Consider the following 15,966-nt stretch of genomic DNA (forward strand, 5'->3'; position numbering starts at 1 on the left):
CTACCAAAACCAGTTAACAATATACTTAATGTTAAGAAACTTGAAGCTTTCCTCTATGATCAAGAATAAGGCAAGGATGTCTACTCTCATCAATCCTATTCAACATACTACTGGAAGTTCTAGCCAGTGCAATAGTGCAAGAAAAGGGGGAAAAGGCATATAGAACAGAAAGGAAGAAATAAAACTGTCCCAAATTGCAAATGGTATGATTTTCTACATAATAAAATCCCAAGTAACCTAAAAAAACAAAACAAAACAAAAACCCTCAAAGAACTGAGTTCATCGAAGTCACAGGATACAAGAGAACTATTTTAAAAATCTACATTTCCATATACTTTCAATGAACATGTTGACAATAAAATTAAAAATACAATACAATTCACAACTGATAAAAAATTAAATATTTAGGCGTACATCTAACAAGACAGATATTGACTGATATGCTGGAAACCATGAAAACACTGATGAAAGAAATCAAAGACCTAAATACATGGAAAGCTAAATCGTGTTGATGAATTGGAAGACTCGACATAGTAAAAATGTTAATTCTCCCCAAATTTATATACAGATTTAATGCAATTCCTATCAAATTCTAGGACAATATTTTATAAATATAAACAAGATTATTCTAAAATTTATATATAAAGGCAAATGATCTAGAATACCTAACACAATTTGGAAAAAAAATGGGAGGACCTATCTACCAAACTGCATGATTTATTTTACAGTAACCAATAGTGTGTAGAATGAGCAGACATATATACACACAGATTAACAGAACAGAGGATTCAGAAATAGACACATGCAAATATGCCCAGTGGATTTCGACAAAGGTGCAAAAGCAATTTGACATAAGAAAGACAACCTGTTCAACAAATGGTGCTTGAGCAATTAGATATCCATAGCCAAAAAAAAGAACCTTAATCTATGTCTCATAACTTACATAAAAGTTAAATCAAAATGGATCACAAACTTAAGTGTAAAATGTGAAGCTATAAAAGTTTTAAAAATAAACACCGTGAAAATTCTTCAGGATCTAGGGCTAGGCAAAAAGTATTAAACTTGGCAACAGAAGCACAATCCATAAAGAAGAAAACAATTTTTAAACTGGACTTAATCAACGTTACAATTTTTTTGCTCTGTGAATAACTGTTAGGAGGATGAAAAGACAAGCCATGAATTTGGAGAAAATACTTGCCCATCACTATTCAGAAAAAGTAATATCCTGAAAACATAAAGAACTCTCAGTGGAGGGAAGATGGCAGCAGAATAGGGGGACCCTAAACTCAGTTAGATCCACAAATACAACTAATAACCATTAAATCATCCTAAATACCCCACAAATCAACCTGAAGACTGGCAGAACAAACTTCACAACTAAAGGTAGAAAAGAGGCCTCATCAAAGAAGGTAGGAATACAGAGATCTAGTCTGGGAGAGAAACAGATCACTGTTGCTGTGGTGGGGAGTCCACAAAGGGAAGACAAATCCCCAAAGCAACTGGCTTGGAAAGTGAGAGGAGCCAATCTACATGAGTTCTTGCAACTAGTGGGGCTTAAAGCCTGGAGTTTTAAAGGTTAGCAGCACTGGCTCACAGAGACTAAAGGACATTGGTTTGCTCTTAGAGAAAAGGCAGGGAAACAGCATGTGGACAGTGTGGAAACAGCAATCTGAAAGTGCCTCAGGCCCACAGAGGGGAGGTTATTTGCTCATCTCAGAGCATATATCTGAGAGCATTAGCAGAATCAGAATTCACCAATTCAATTTAAGGAATTGGGAGGCACCATTTGCCTCCCCCCCCCCCCCCAGCATAAGCACAGGAGGAACCAGTACAGCACTAACACTTGCTACCTCACTTGCTTACATCAAGCCTTGCCCCCCAGGGAGGGGAGGAGTCACCCTTCCCAGTCATGCTTGCCTCAGTCCCAGTACAGCAGGCCCTTCTCCCAGAAGACCAATCAAAACCCCTGCTTACACCACACCTCCCAGCCCAGGAGTTTTGCAGGACCTTGGTTCTGGCAGCAGTGTCAACAGGTTTCAGTCCAAAAGTGGACTACAGGAGGGCACCTGGGTGGCTTAGTGGTTGAGTGTCTGCCTTTGGCTCAGGTCGTGATCCCAGGGTCCTGGGATCATGTCCTACAGCAAGCTCCCTGTGGGGAGTCTGCTTCTCCCTCTGCCTATGTATCTGCCTCTTTCTGTGTGTTTCTCATGAATAAATATATAAAATCTTACCCCCCAAAAGTGGACTAGAGCATTCCTAGTTAAACCTCAGTACATTAAGGCCAGGAACCAAACACTGTGCACAACAGGCAGAGAGCCTCTGCAGATCACTGGCCTAAAGCATAAAGAGACCAGGACACAATAGAAGAGAGCACACAGTACACACTGGAGACTCCCTGAAGCGACAGGCCCTAGACAACAAGGCACCACAGGACCTCTTCATAAAGCCATTACCCTCAGGAACAGGAGATAGAGCTGACTTTCCTAACATAGAAACAGGCACAGGGACAAACAAAATGAGAAGATAGAGGAATTTGAAAACATGCAAGAACAGGACAAGACCACAGCCAGAGATCTAAGCAAAACAGATATAAATAATACATCTGATAAAGAATTTAAGGTAATGATCATAAAGATACTCATTGGATTTAAGAAAAGAGTGGAAGACATCCACAAAATCCTTAACATAGAGGTAAGAAATATTATAGCAGAAATGAACAGTTCAATAAATGAAATGAAGGACATGCCTGATGGAATGAGCTGCAGGCTGGAAGAGGCAGAAAAATTCATTAATTATATAGAAGACAGAGTAATGGAAAGTAATCAAGCTGAACAGAAGAAAGATAAATGATGATAAACGTAGGGAACTCAGTGACCACATGAGATGTAATAACATTCACATTATAAGAGTCCCAGAAGAAGAGGAGAAAGAAAGAGGGCAGAAAATTTATTTAAAGAAATAATAGCTGAAAACTTCCCTAATCTACGGAAAGAAACAGATATCTAGATTCAGGAGGCACTGAGAACTCCCAACAAAATTTTTAAAAAGCAGATCCACACAAGACATATTATAATTAGGATGGTAAAATGTGATAAGGAAAAAAATTTTAAAGCAGCAATACAAAAGAAGAGTTACATACACAGAAAACCCTCCATATGGCAATAGGCAGATTTTTCATAAAAAACTTTGCAAGCCAGAAGAAAGTGGCAGGATATATTCAAAGTGCCGAATGGGGAATATATGCAGGCAACAGAAGGAAAGATAAAGAGTTTCCAAAACAAAAACTGAAGGAGTTCACAGCCACTAAGCTGGCTCTGCAAGAAATACTAAAGGGGACTCTTTGCAAAAATGAAAAATCAGAAGTGACAGTATGAAAGTAGCAAACACAAAAGCAGTTTAAAAACTTTCTGCAGAAAATCAAAGAACTCACAAAATAAAAGGATGTAAAATATGACACCATACACCTTAAACATGGGAAAAAGTAAAGAACATGGATTCCAAATTAAGTGACCATCAACTTAATGTACACTGTTCTACGCAGAATATGTTATACACATACCTAATGGTAACCACAAATCAAAAACCACTAATAGATGTGAAAGAATTAAAGAGAAAGAAATTCAAATATATCATTAATGAAAACCAGCAAACTATAAAAATTAGAAAGGATCAGAGAAAAATTTCAGAAACAACCATAAAACAAGTAATAAAATGGCAATAAATACATATCCATGAATAATTACTTTGAATGTAAATGGTCCAAATGCTCCTATCAAAAAGACAGAATGGATAGAAAAAACAAGCCCTATCTCTACACTATCTACAAGAGACTCATTTTAGGCCTAAAGACACTTGCAGATTGAAAGTGAAGGGATGGAGATATGTTTATCATGCAAATGGTGTGAAAAGAAAGCCAGAGTAGCAATATTTATATTGGGCAAAATAGATTTAAAAGAAATACTTAACAACAGACAAAGAAGGACACTATGTAATTATAAATGGAATACTCCACCAAGAAGATCTAACAATTGTAAATACTTGGCATGACACTTTAGAGCACCCAAATACATAAAACAATTAATAATAAACATAAAGGAACTAATCGATAGTAACACAGTAATGGTAGAAGGCTTTTTTTTTTTTTTTAATCAATGGACAGATCATCTAAAGAGAAAACCAACAAGGAAACAATGGCCTTGAACAACACAGTGGAACAGATGGATCTAACAGATATATTCAGAACATTCCATCCTAAAAGAGAAGAACACAGATTCTTTTCAGGTGCACACAGAACATTCTCCAGAATATATCACATATTAAGCCACAAAACAGGCCTAAACGAACACAATAAGATTGAGGTCCATACACCTTTTCTGATCACAATGCTATGAAACTAGAAGTCAACCACAAGAAAAAAATCTGGAAAGACCACAAATACATGGAGGTTAAATAACATAGGTTAACCAAGAAATCAAAGAAAAAATCAAAAAGTACATAGAAACAAATGGAAAGAAAAAAAAACATGACAATCCAAAACCTTTAGAATGCAGCAAAACTTGTCCTAAGAGGCACATTCATAGCAATACAGGCCTACTTGAAGAAGCAAAAATAATCTCAAATAAACAACCTAATCTTACACCTAAAGGAGCTAGAGGAAGAACAAACAAAACCCCAAACCAGCAGAAAGAAGAAAATAATAAGGATTAGAGCAGAAAGAAATGATATAGAAACTAAAAAAAAAAAAAAAATAGAACAGATAAATGAAACCAGCAGCTGGTTCTTCAAAAAGATAAGCAGAATTCATAAAAATTTAGCCAGACTCAACAAAAAAAAATAATAAAAGGACAGGAATAAATAAAATAACAAATGAAGAAAAAGAAATAAAAACCAACACCACAGATATACAAGCAATTCTAAGAGTGTATTATGAAAAACTATATGCCAATAGACTGGAGAACCTAGAAGAAAGTGGATAAATTCCTACAAACATATAACCTACCAATACTGAAGCAGGAAGAACTAGAAAATTTCAACAGACCAGTTCCAGCAAGAGATTGAATCCGTAATTTCAAAACTCTCAATAAATAAAAGTCTAGGGTATCCCTGGGTGGCTCAGTGGTTTAGTGTCTGCCTTCAGCCTAGGGCGTGATCCTGGAGTCCCAGGATCGAGTCCCACATAGGGTTCCCCACATGGAGCCTGCTTCTCCCTCTGCCTGTGTCCCTGTCTCTCTCTGTGTGTCTCTCATGAATAAATAAATAAAATCTTTAAAAAATAAAAATAAATAAGCAGGGACACCTGGGTGACTCAGTGGTTGAGCACCTGCCCCTGGCTCAGGGCATGATCCGCAGTCTGAGGATCGAGTCCCACATCAGGCTCCCTGCCTGGAGCCTGCTTCTCCCTCTGCCTATGTCTCTGCCTTTCTCTCTGTGTCTTTCATGAATAAATAAAATCCCTAAAAAAAAAAATAAGCAAAAGTCTAGGACCACATGGCTTCATAGACAAATTCTACCAAACATTTAAAGAAGAATACCTATTCTTCTCAAACTATTCCAAAAAACAGAAGAGGAAGGAAAGCTTTCAAACTCATCCTATGAGACCAGTATCATCCTGACACCAAAACCAGATAAAGACCCCACAAAAAAAGACAACTACAGGCCAATCTCTCTGATGAACATAGATGCAAAAATCCTCAAAAAAATACTAGCAAACAGAATCCAACAATACATCTTTAAAAAATCATTCACCATGATCAAGTAGGATTTATTCCCAGGATGTAAGGGTGGTTGAATATTTGCAAATCAATCAAAGTGATACATCACATCAATAAGAGAAAAGAGAAAAACCATATGATTATTTCAATAGACTCAGAAAAAACATTTGACAAAGTACAACCTCTATTCATGATAAAAACCCTCAACAAAGTAGTTTTAGAGGAAATATACCTCAATATATTAAGGTCATATAAGAAAAACTCACGGCAAACATTATACTCGATGGGGGAAAACTGAGAGCTTTCTCCCTAAGGTCAGTAATAAGTATCACCACTTGTATTCAACATAGTACTGGAAGTCTTAGCCTCAGCAATCAGACAACAAAAGAAATAAGAGGCATTCAGATCAGTAAGGAAGAAGTAAAACTTTCACTATTTGCAGATGACATAGTATTCCTTATAGATAAGCCTAAAGACTTCACCAAAAAGACTAGTAGAACTGAAAAATGAATTCAGTGAAGTCATGATACAAAATCAATGTGCAGAAATCTATAGCCTTTCTATACACCAATAATGAAGCAGAAGAAAGAGAAATCAAAGAATCACTCCCATTAACAATTGTACCAAAAATAGTAAGATACCTAAAAATACTGATAAAAGAAATGAAAATGACAGAAAGAAATGGAAAGACATTCCATGCTAATGGATTAGAAGAATAAACATTGTTGCAATGTCTATACAACTCAAAGCAATCTACAGATTTAATGCAATCCTTATCCAAATACCAATAGCACTTTTCACAGAGCTAGAACAAATAATCCTAAAATTTATACAGAACCATAAAAGAGGGCACCTGAGTGGCTCAATGGTTGAGCGTCTGCCTTTGGCTCAGGTTGTGAGTCACGCATCACGCTCCCCACACAGAAGCCTGCTTCTCCCTCTGCCTGTGTCTCTGCCTCTCTCTGTGTCTCTCATGAATAAATAAATGAATAAAATCTAAAAAAAAAAAAAAAAAAAAGACCCAAAATAGCAATTTTGAAAGAGAAAAGCAAAGCTGGAGGCCTCACAATTCCAGAATTCAAGGTATTTTATAAAGCTATAGTCATCAAAACACTATGGTACTGGCACAAAACAGATACATATACAAATGGAACAGAATAGAAAACCTAGAAGTAAGCCCACAATTATATGGTCAATTAATCTTTGACAAACCAGGAAAGAATATGCAATGGGAAAAAGTTCAACAAATGGTGAACAACAAATGTTGTTCTATTCAACAAATGGTGTTGGGAAAACTGGTCAGCTACATACAAAAAAATGAAACTAGACCACTTTCTTATACCATACACAAAAACAAATTCAAAATGGACTAAAGATTTAAATTTGAGACCTAAACCACAAAAACCCTAGAAGACAACATAGTTATGTCCCTGACATAGGCTATAGCAACATTTTTCTAGATATGTCTCTTGAGACAAGGAAAATGAAAGCAAAAATAAACTATTGGGACTACATCAAAATAAAAAGCTTCTGCACAGCAAAGGAAATAATCAACAAAACTAAAAGGCAACCTATGGAATGGGAGGAGATATTTGTAAATGACATATTTGATAAAGGGTTAGTATCCAAAATCTATAAAACACTTAACAAACTCAATACTAAAAAAATTAATAATCCAGTTAAGGACTGGTCAGACATTTTTCCAAAGAAGACATCCAGACAGCCAACAGACATATGAAAAGACACTCAACATTATTCATCATCAGGAAAGTAAAAGTCAAAATTAATATAAAATATCACCTCACAGATCCCGGGGTGGCTAAGCAGTTTGGTGCCTGCCTTTGGCCCAAGGCTTGATCCTGGAGTCCCAGGATTGATTCCCACGTCAGGCTTCCTGCATGGAACCTGCTTCTCCTCTGTCTGTGTCTCTGCCTCTCTCTCTCTCTCTCTCTCTCTTTCTCCATCTCTAATGAATAAATAAATAAAATCTTTAAAAAAAAGAATTCTTCCCCCCCCCAAAAAAAAGATATCACCTCACACCTGTCAGAATGACTAAAATCAACAACACAAGAAACCATAAGTATTGGTGAGGCTGTGGACAGCCCTCCTGTGCTGTTCGTGGGAATGCAAACTGGTGCAACAACTCTGGAAAACAGTATGGAGTTTCCTTAAAAAGTTAAAAATAGAACTACCCTAAGATCCAGTGATCACATTAACTACAAAAACACTAATTCAAAGGGATACATGCACCCCACTGTTTATAGCAACAGTATTTATAATAGACAAATTATGAAAGCAGCCAAAGTGTCCATCTATAGATGAATGGATAAAGAAGTAGTATATATGCAATGATTATCCAGTCATAAAAAAAAAAAAGAATGAAATCTTGCCATTTGGAACATGAATGCAGCTAGAGAGTATATGCTAAGTCAAAAAAGTCAGTCTAAGAAAGACACATACTATATAATTTCACTCATACGTGGAATTTAAGAAACAAAAAAAAATTAGCGAAGGTGAAAGAGAGAGAAAGAGAGAACAAGAAAAAGACTCAACTATTGAAAACAAGCGGATGGTTACCAGAGATGGGAGAAATAAGTGATGAAGATTAAGGAGTGTACCCGTCATGAGCACAGGATGATGTATGGAATTGTTAAATCACTATGTTGTACACAGAAAACTAATACAGCACTGTATGTTAACTACATTGAAATGTTTAAAAATGACTTCTAAATAGTAATAAAGAATTCTCAAAACTTAACAGTAAGAAAAATTGAAAAAAATTGTTTAAAGATTTTATTTTTTATTCATAGAGATGCAGAGAGAGAGAGAGAGAGAGAGAGAGAGGCAGAGACACAGGCAGAGGGAGAAGCAGGCTCCATGCAGAGAGCCTGACATGGAACTCGATCCCGGGTCTCCAGGATCAGGCCCTGGGCTGCAGGCGGCGCTAAACTGCTGCGCCACTGGGGCTGCCAGAAAAATTGAAAAATTAAACAAATATCAAATAAGAAAACGTGCAAAGACAAGAAGAATCACTTAGGAGGATATACAGATAGTAAATGAACACATGAGAAAATGTTCGACATCATTAGCCATTAGGGAAATGCAAATTACAACTATAATTATGACATGTCACTACACACCTATGAGAATAGATAAAAGTAAGAAAATAGAGACAACAGCAAATGCTGGCAGAGGATACAGATACTGGACCCCTCACACAGTGCTAGTGGGAATAAAATATAGTATAAACCCTCTAGAAAGCACTTTGACAGGTTCTTTAAAAACTACCATACAACTAGCAATATAACCTAGCAATTGCCCTCCTGGACATTCATGCCAGGAGATAAATGAAACATTCACACAAAAACCTATACATGAATGTTCACAGAAGCTCTATCCATAGTAGTCCAAAACTGGAAGCAAACCTAATGTCACTGGATGAGTGGTTAAACAAACTAGAGTACATCTATATACCACGGAATCCTACTCATCCTTGGGAAGGCATAATTAGTGAAACATGCAGAAATTTGGATGGCTCTACAGAGTGAAAGCACTGGGTGGAGAAAAAGAAAAGCAAATCCCAAAAGGTTATACACTGTATGATAGCATTCTTGAAATAACAAAGTTACAGAGATGGAAAGCATATTAATTAGCAGTTGCTGTGGGTGAGGCAGGGGGTGCAGGCAGAAGGGATGTGGGTGTGGCTGTAAAAGGGCTACATGAGGGGTCCATGCAGTGATGGAAATTCTTTATCTTGACTGTGTCAATGTGTATATCCTTGTTGTGATACCGTATCATAATTTTGCAAGATGTTACCATTGGAGGAAACTGGAACAAGCAAATCTACAATTACCTCAAAATAAAAAATTTAACCTCTCTGTCTTCAGTTTTCCAGCCACTATGCAATTTTTCTCTTGTCCTTTATAGCAAAACTTCTTAAAATCACTGTATTCATGTCTCCTTTCTTGAATTCACTTCAACCAACCTTGTGCTCTTCTCCCCTGACTCCCGCATTATTGCCAGCGCTTCCTTCGACAAATCCATCAAACTGTGGGACGGCAGGACGGGCAAGTACCTGGCTTCCCTACGTGGCCACGTGGCTGCTGTGTATCAGATCGCCTGGTCAGCCGATAGCCGGCTCCTGGTCAGTGGCAGCAGCGACAGCACGCTGAAGGTGTGGGATGTGAAGGCCCAGAAGCTGGCAGCAGATCTGCCAGGCCACGCAGATGAGGTATATGCTGTTGACTGGAGTCCAGATGGCCAGAGAGTGGCAAGTGGCGGGAAGGACAAATGCCTCCGGATATAGAGGAGATGAGAAATCCTATGTTCTGCGTGACCCCTGCCTGCACTTGCCGCTGCCAGCTGCCTGCCCTGACACAGACGAAAGGCCAGGGTGGTAACCCTGCAGACCAGCATGGTTTGCTGTCCTTGGACAGATCCCAGTGGGGTCCCTCCCCAGAGCAGGAGAGTGGAGCTTACGGGACAATATAACTGAGCTCAGCCCTCGGCCATCACTCTGTACCTGGCGGGGGCGGGGATGGGCTGGGGATGGTGGCAGGCAATGACTGGACCCCTGCTGCCGGCCCATCGCCTTTCCTAAATGTTCTTTCTATTCAGTGTCCGGCCCTAGATTCTGTGACCAAACAAATAATTTATATTTTGAAAAAAAAAGAAACTGATAGGAAACAATCTAGTCAGGGTGATCTCTAATAACATCCACGCTCTGGCCCTTTCTCAGGTTCTCAGTGGCCTTCCCTGCACTGCCGTCTCTTTTAGTCTCAGGGCTCACTGAGGCTCTAGCTCTTCCTCATTCTCCTTTGGTGGCTCCTTCCACTCTTCCCAGCCTTCACCTTAGGCCCACCCTCCCTAGAAGAGCTCAATCTTGAATTTAGACATTGGCCACTCTCTGGAGAGGTCTATCATTTGATCCAACTAGCTCTGAGCTGAGTCTCCTGCCCACCGCCTCCTCCTGCCCCCTGGCTCAGCAGTGCCCGATGCTTCTGCTCTTGTTCAGCTCACCTCCTGGCCACCTTTTCAGGCTCACAAGGGCTATGCTCACCCCGAGGTCTCTCTCCCTTACCTTTCTTAATCATTTCTTCTCAACACATCCCAAATCCTCCTGCTTGCACTTGTTCATGAATTTTCACCAGGTGGCTGGAACACTCCAGTCTCACGGTCTATCCTCTGGGGACCCCAACTCCTCACACCACTACTCATCCTCTAGGAATGCCCCCCAGTATCCCAGGCCACAGTCCATCCTCTGGGGGGGACTCTCCCAACATCCTAGGCCATGGACCAACCTCTGGGAATGCCCCCAGCACTCTAACCTGAGGCTGCACTTCCCTTGGATCCACAGTCTCATCCTGGTCTCTTCCCACTGAGTCCCGTATGTCTGACCTGCAGACAGAAACCTAGGGCTCACCCCTAAGACTCCACAAAGAAGAGGCAGTGCCCCTCTGCCAGCCAGGCCTACACTATCACTGAGCCATGGCTTTCATTCTGAGCAAGATTCATACCGAAATGATCAAATTCTCACAGAGTTTTAGAAAAGAAAAGAAAAAACATATTATGGCTGACACATAAAACCCCACGGAATGCTCCTGTCTTTCTACCTGGTCCTGAGTATGTTCTCTGGCTCTGTTTCCTTCCCCAGAGGTCTTGTAGCAGCACTTCCCCATCCTTCCAGGTCCTCCAAGGGCCCTCCCATATAGACCCATCCTGCAAAGGGAGGACAGGCTTGACACCCTGCCCATATCATGCCTGAAGGCATAGCTGAAGCTCACCAACCCTGCTTTGGGTTGTGCGTTTGGCCTTGCTGCTTCCCCTGCAGATGTGCCCACAGCACAGATGTGGGCTCAATGGAAGGATGGTTCTTGGTACAAGAGTGGCCAAAGGTCAGGGCTCAGTGCACAGAGGCAGGAGACCTGCCCCTGCTGAGACAGAATGGAATTCTGGGCCCTTCTCAACGTGGTCCAGCAGCTGTTGTTAGGTGCTCAGACCTGAGGGGATGACTGGGACAATTGAGATATTACAAAGGGGATCCATAAGGTGTGTTCCCAGATGCTAAAGCCAGGCCTGGGCACCCCCACCCCTCCTGATGGCTCTTGACAGCAGAACTTGGCTGGGGTTTTGTGGGCATAATAGAGTTTGCTGGCATTTATGGAGCAGAGCTAAGGTTTGGTGCAAATGGGCTGGTGGAGGATTGAGGGACAGGAAGCATGAGTACCACTGGGGTCCCAGGAACCTGTTCTCGGTGCCCCTCAGCCCAGCAAGCTGTACTTAAATACCTATCTTTTAGATCTACCCCATTGCCTCCTGTCCTGAGGATTTGGTGCCTTCCTCTGCACTGACATGCCAATTAGACAAATGGAATTACTGAATGAAGACCAACATGTTGGTTTTGCAGTAATGCATAAATCAGCGTTTGGAATATAGTACCTTCATAAATTTTAAGAACATTTTTCTTCAAGTTCTTTAATCACTCGACATCAATAATGAAAAGAGAAAAAGAAAGATGTATATTGGCTGCTGTGAAAATCTTGTTATTAAACAGAAATTGCTCCAAGTTAATCCTTTCCTCTTGTGGACAGTCTAAGGTCCTAAAAAAACACTCCAGTCATTGAATATTCCTTTCCACGTGAAGCCCTGCTCAGGCCCAAAGCCTCACAGTCAGATCGGAGCTGTCCAGGGGGCTGTCTCCGCAGGGAGCAGCTGTGTCTGCAGGGGTGTGGCTCTGTCAGTGGTGTCTGAGTCCATTGCACTTTTTCTAGTTGATGAAGCCTGGGAAGGGATAGGCACAGGCCCTGGGCGAGGAGGCCAGCACAGGCCAGCCCCAGGGGTCACTGCCCTCTCAGCTACCCAGTGAAAAGACAGATGTGTCTCTGCTGTGAGTAGTAGAGTGGGCTGTGCCTCCACCCCACACCAGGACAGCACAGTCTGACCCAATATCCTTTCAGATAGGATTTGCAACACATGAATTTGAGTAGAATATTCTAGAATTTTCAACCCAACAGCATTGTTTGTAATCCCTTTTATGCTCTCGTGTTAAACAGTCTCTGACTGAGCCTGTGAGGAGAGGTGCCCTTCTTGTGCTGTGCCCAAGGAAGGTGACGAGTGGGCTATACTCAGGAGCATGCCCAAGGGGCCTCCAGGGGCGATGCTGTCCCTGCTGCAGGCGGGAACTGGGCCGCCCTGGGCCACATCCTGCCCTTGGCAGGACCCCCGCTCTCACAGCAGGCCCAGCTACCAGCCTACACTCCGGGGAGAGGCCATCTCTTCTACCTGCATCTCAGGCTGTTCCCCTTATTCCTGTATTGCTGTGCTGTTGACTTTCATCCTCCATGCAAACCAATTTGAAACTATCCTTTGCCCCTCAGAAAACAGACCTGTGCTGGGGCTAGTCCTCACTGTCGTCTCTGTGCAGCGTGACTCCTGCTTCGCAGGGCACAGCAGTCTGGGGCACTCAACCCACAGCGGTGCGGCCAGAGCAGTGACCTCACCACTGAGTGGCCAGAGAGGCCACCACATTGGGCCCCACTTCACGCGGGCCTGGGCCACTCCGGTAGCATGGGCGACTGGATGAAAGTAGCCTACTCTCCAAGGGTGCGGGGCAGGAGTGGGGGCAGGAGGCATGGGAAAGCTGCCCACAGGAGCTAACCAGAGAGACCTGGTTTTGGGGGTCTCTTCTTCTATATACATAGGAAAGATGCTGCACAGTGGCTAGTCCCTCCTCTGCTGGTCATCTCCCCTGAGCCTTCAAGCCTCTACGTAATCCTTACCCTTTTCTGGCCTTTTGTGTCTCCACTGCACGCCTAACTCCTCCCCACCACAACCCACAGCCCCCCATACCCCAAAGTTAAAAGGCCCTACTCCTCTCCCCTTTCCCAAGAGGCTTAGATCTCTCTGGTGGGCAGGCGATGCCCCCAGCTCCCCTCTGCAGCCCAGATCACTATGTGCAGCTTCCTCCTTGTCTCCCCTGATGTCTCAGAGGTGCTCGACTACCTCTGTGGAGGTCTCAGGCTACTTCTGGCCCTTTCTCAGGGCCTGTGACTAGTCCTACCATCCTTCTAGATGCACCCATCACAAACCCAGAGCCTGAGGGCTGTTCTCACCCTACAGACCCTTTACCATGAAGTGCCCCCTGACCCTGGTTCTGCAGCCACCTCTCAGGGGGCCAGACTCCGCTAGCTACCACCCAACCACAGTGATCTTTCCAAAATACACATCGCACCATGTTTTCCTCTAGCTTAAAACCCTTCCCAGGAGTCCCAGGTGTAGGCACTGCTGAACCTCCAGCCAGAGCTTTCCTTACCTCCACAATTCCTCAGACCTCAGCTAACTTCAAAGGCGTCCTGACCTTCTCAAAGGTCAGTACAGTATCAGTATTTGCTTTTCATCAGTATAGTAAAACTTATGGCCCTGAATCAGTTTCACTTTACATCTGATATGAACAACTGCACTCAAGTGTTTGTAAACTAAATTGCCATAACAAGCATTTTCTGTGCAGTCCTTTACAGTTCATCTAAAACTTTCACCTCTCTTGTTTTTAATGAGATATAATCCTCATTAGCAATTATGAGAGCTGGTACCACCAGAAGCATTCGGATTCGCAGCCCCCACAGGTCCTGCCCCAGCGGACTTGGAGTCTGGGAAGCAAACTGTGTGCCACCCCTATATGCCAACCTCAGGGATGGCATGTCCTAGGCTGCCCACAACTGAGAACAGCCTCCTGTTTGCTCTTCCTCGGAGTCACTGCATTTTGTGGCCTTGTCGCATCCTGAGGTCGGTGCTCGGAGGGTCACCCGGGGGCTTCTCGGGCAGCCAGGCGTCTGTGGTGCGATGCCGGGCCCCTGCCGCGCCCCTGGTCCAGGCCTGGTCTGCAGGCACGGAAACGTCCACCCTCAGCGAAGCTTGTGCTCAATGTCCACGTCCGTGGAAGGAGCTCGGACATTAAGTGCACCCTTCCAGTGTGTGCGGCCTGCGCGGAATGGGCCCTGCGGGTCGCGGTGTAACATGCACCCCCCACCCCCACCCCCACCCCCCACCCCGGCGCATTCCACCGCGGGGACGCCTGACTCGCGCTCACGTGTGAGCCCAGCGCTGGGGCTCAGGCCGCTCGGGCAGCCGTCCACGCTGCGCTCAGGGCGGCGCGGCCCGTCCGGGGTGAGGCCGGGGGTCGGGAGCCTGCCTGTCGGGAGCCACGCCGTCGGACCCGGAGGAGCTCACACTGCGGCCGCCCACCTTCCCACCGACGCGCTCGCCTCCCGTCAAGGCACACCGCACACCAGCTGCTCCCCGGAGCACACGGCTCGGCGCCTCACCTCTCCCCACCGGCCTGCACCCTCGATCCTCCTCCAGAACCGCAGCCGCGCGGTCCACACGGACCGCTCCGCAACGCGACCGCTGAGCAGAAAGCGGGGTTGCGAGAAGCTCCGCGCGCGGGCAGCGGGCGGGACGGCCTGGAGCGCGGCGGGCCCGCTAGGCCACGCCCCCCGCCCGGCCACGCCCCCGCCCGGCCACGCCCCCTGACGGCACCTCGGGCCACGCCCCCGGCCCGGGGCCACCCGCGGGGTCGACAGGGCCTGCGGAGGGAAGGGGCTCGCTCCCTGGGAGCTGCTGCCAGAGCAAGGCCCTCACGGAAAGGCCAGACGCTGTGCCCATTGCCCGGCCTGGTAACAGGTGGTTCCCTGGGAGCAGGAATTGGGAAAACGTAAACTGACTGAATATTTTCTTTTTTTTTAATTTTATATATTCATGACACAGAGACACCCAGAGAGGCAGAGCCACAGGCGGAGGGAGAAACAGGCTCCCTGCGGGGAGCCCAAAGCAGGACTTGATCCCAGGACCCGGGACCACGACCTGGGCCAAAGGCAGCTGAGCCACCCTCATTCCCTGAGTGAACATTTTGCCTTTTTTCTCTTCTGCATTTTAAGAGTTCTCAGATATTGCTGATAAACCCAAGCAGCATTTTCTCACGGCCTGTTCCCTCTCCAGCCCAGGGCTGCAGCAAGTGTTACATTTCTGGACATGTAACACTGGAAAGCTCTCCTACTCTCAGGCAGCACACACCAAGAGACATAAACACAGAGACACACACATGCACGGACACACAGACACACAGGCACATAAACTAAACAGACACACGCACACATAGATAACATAAACTACAACCGACACGCACAAGCTAAGACAGGCACACGTAGACACACACACACAGAACAGAATATGCAAACACAGACACACACATGCCACATGC

At 44.0% G+C, this 15,966-nt stretch overlaps 1 protein-coding gene and 1 pseudogene across 3 annotated transcripts in view; one reads left to right on the forward strand and one right to left on the reverse strand.

Moving 5' to 3' along the window:
• Positions 1-15,159, reverse strand: part of OCA2 (OCA2 melanosomal transmembrane protein) — a 409,422-nt gene extending 394,263 nt beyond the window's left edge. For all 3 annotated transcript variants that reach the window (XM_041751148.1, XM_041751149.1, XM_041751147.1), the window contains exon 1: positions 15,032-15,159. The gene's annotated coding sequence lies outside the window, so the exon portion shown is untranslated. The remainder of the gene's footprint in view (positions 1-15,031) is intronic.
• On the forward strand, positions 9,688-10,026 carry LOC121488820 (annotated as a pseudogene).
• Positions 15,160-15,966: the final 807 nt, after the last annotated feature.

This window comes from Vulpes lagopus, chromosome 4 (genome assembly GCF_018345385.1).
Source record: "Vulpes lagopus strain Blue_001 chromosome 4, ASM1834538v1, whole genome shotgun sequence".
NCBI classification, from domain to species: Eukaryota; Metazoa; Chordata; class Mammalia; order Carnivora; family Canidae; genus Vulpes; species Vulpes lagopus.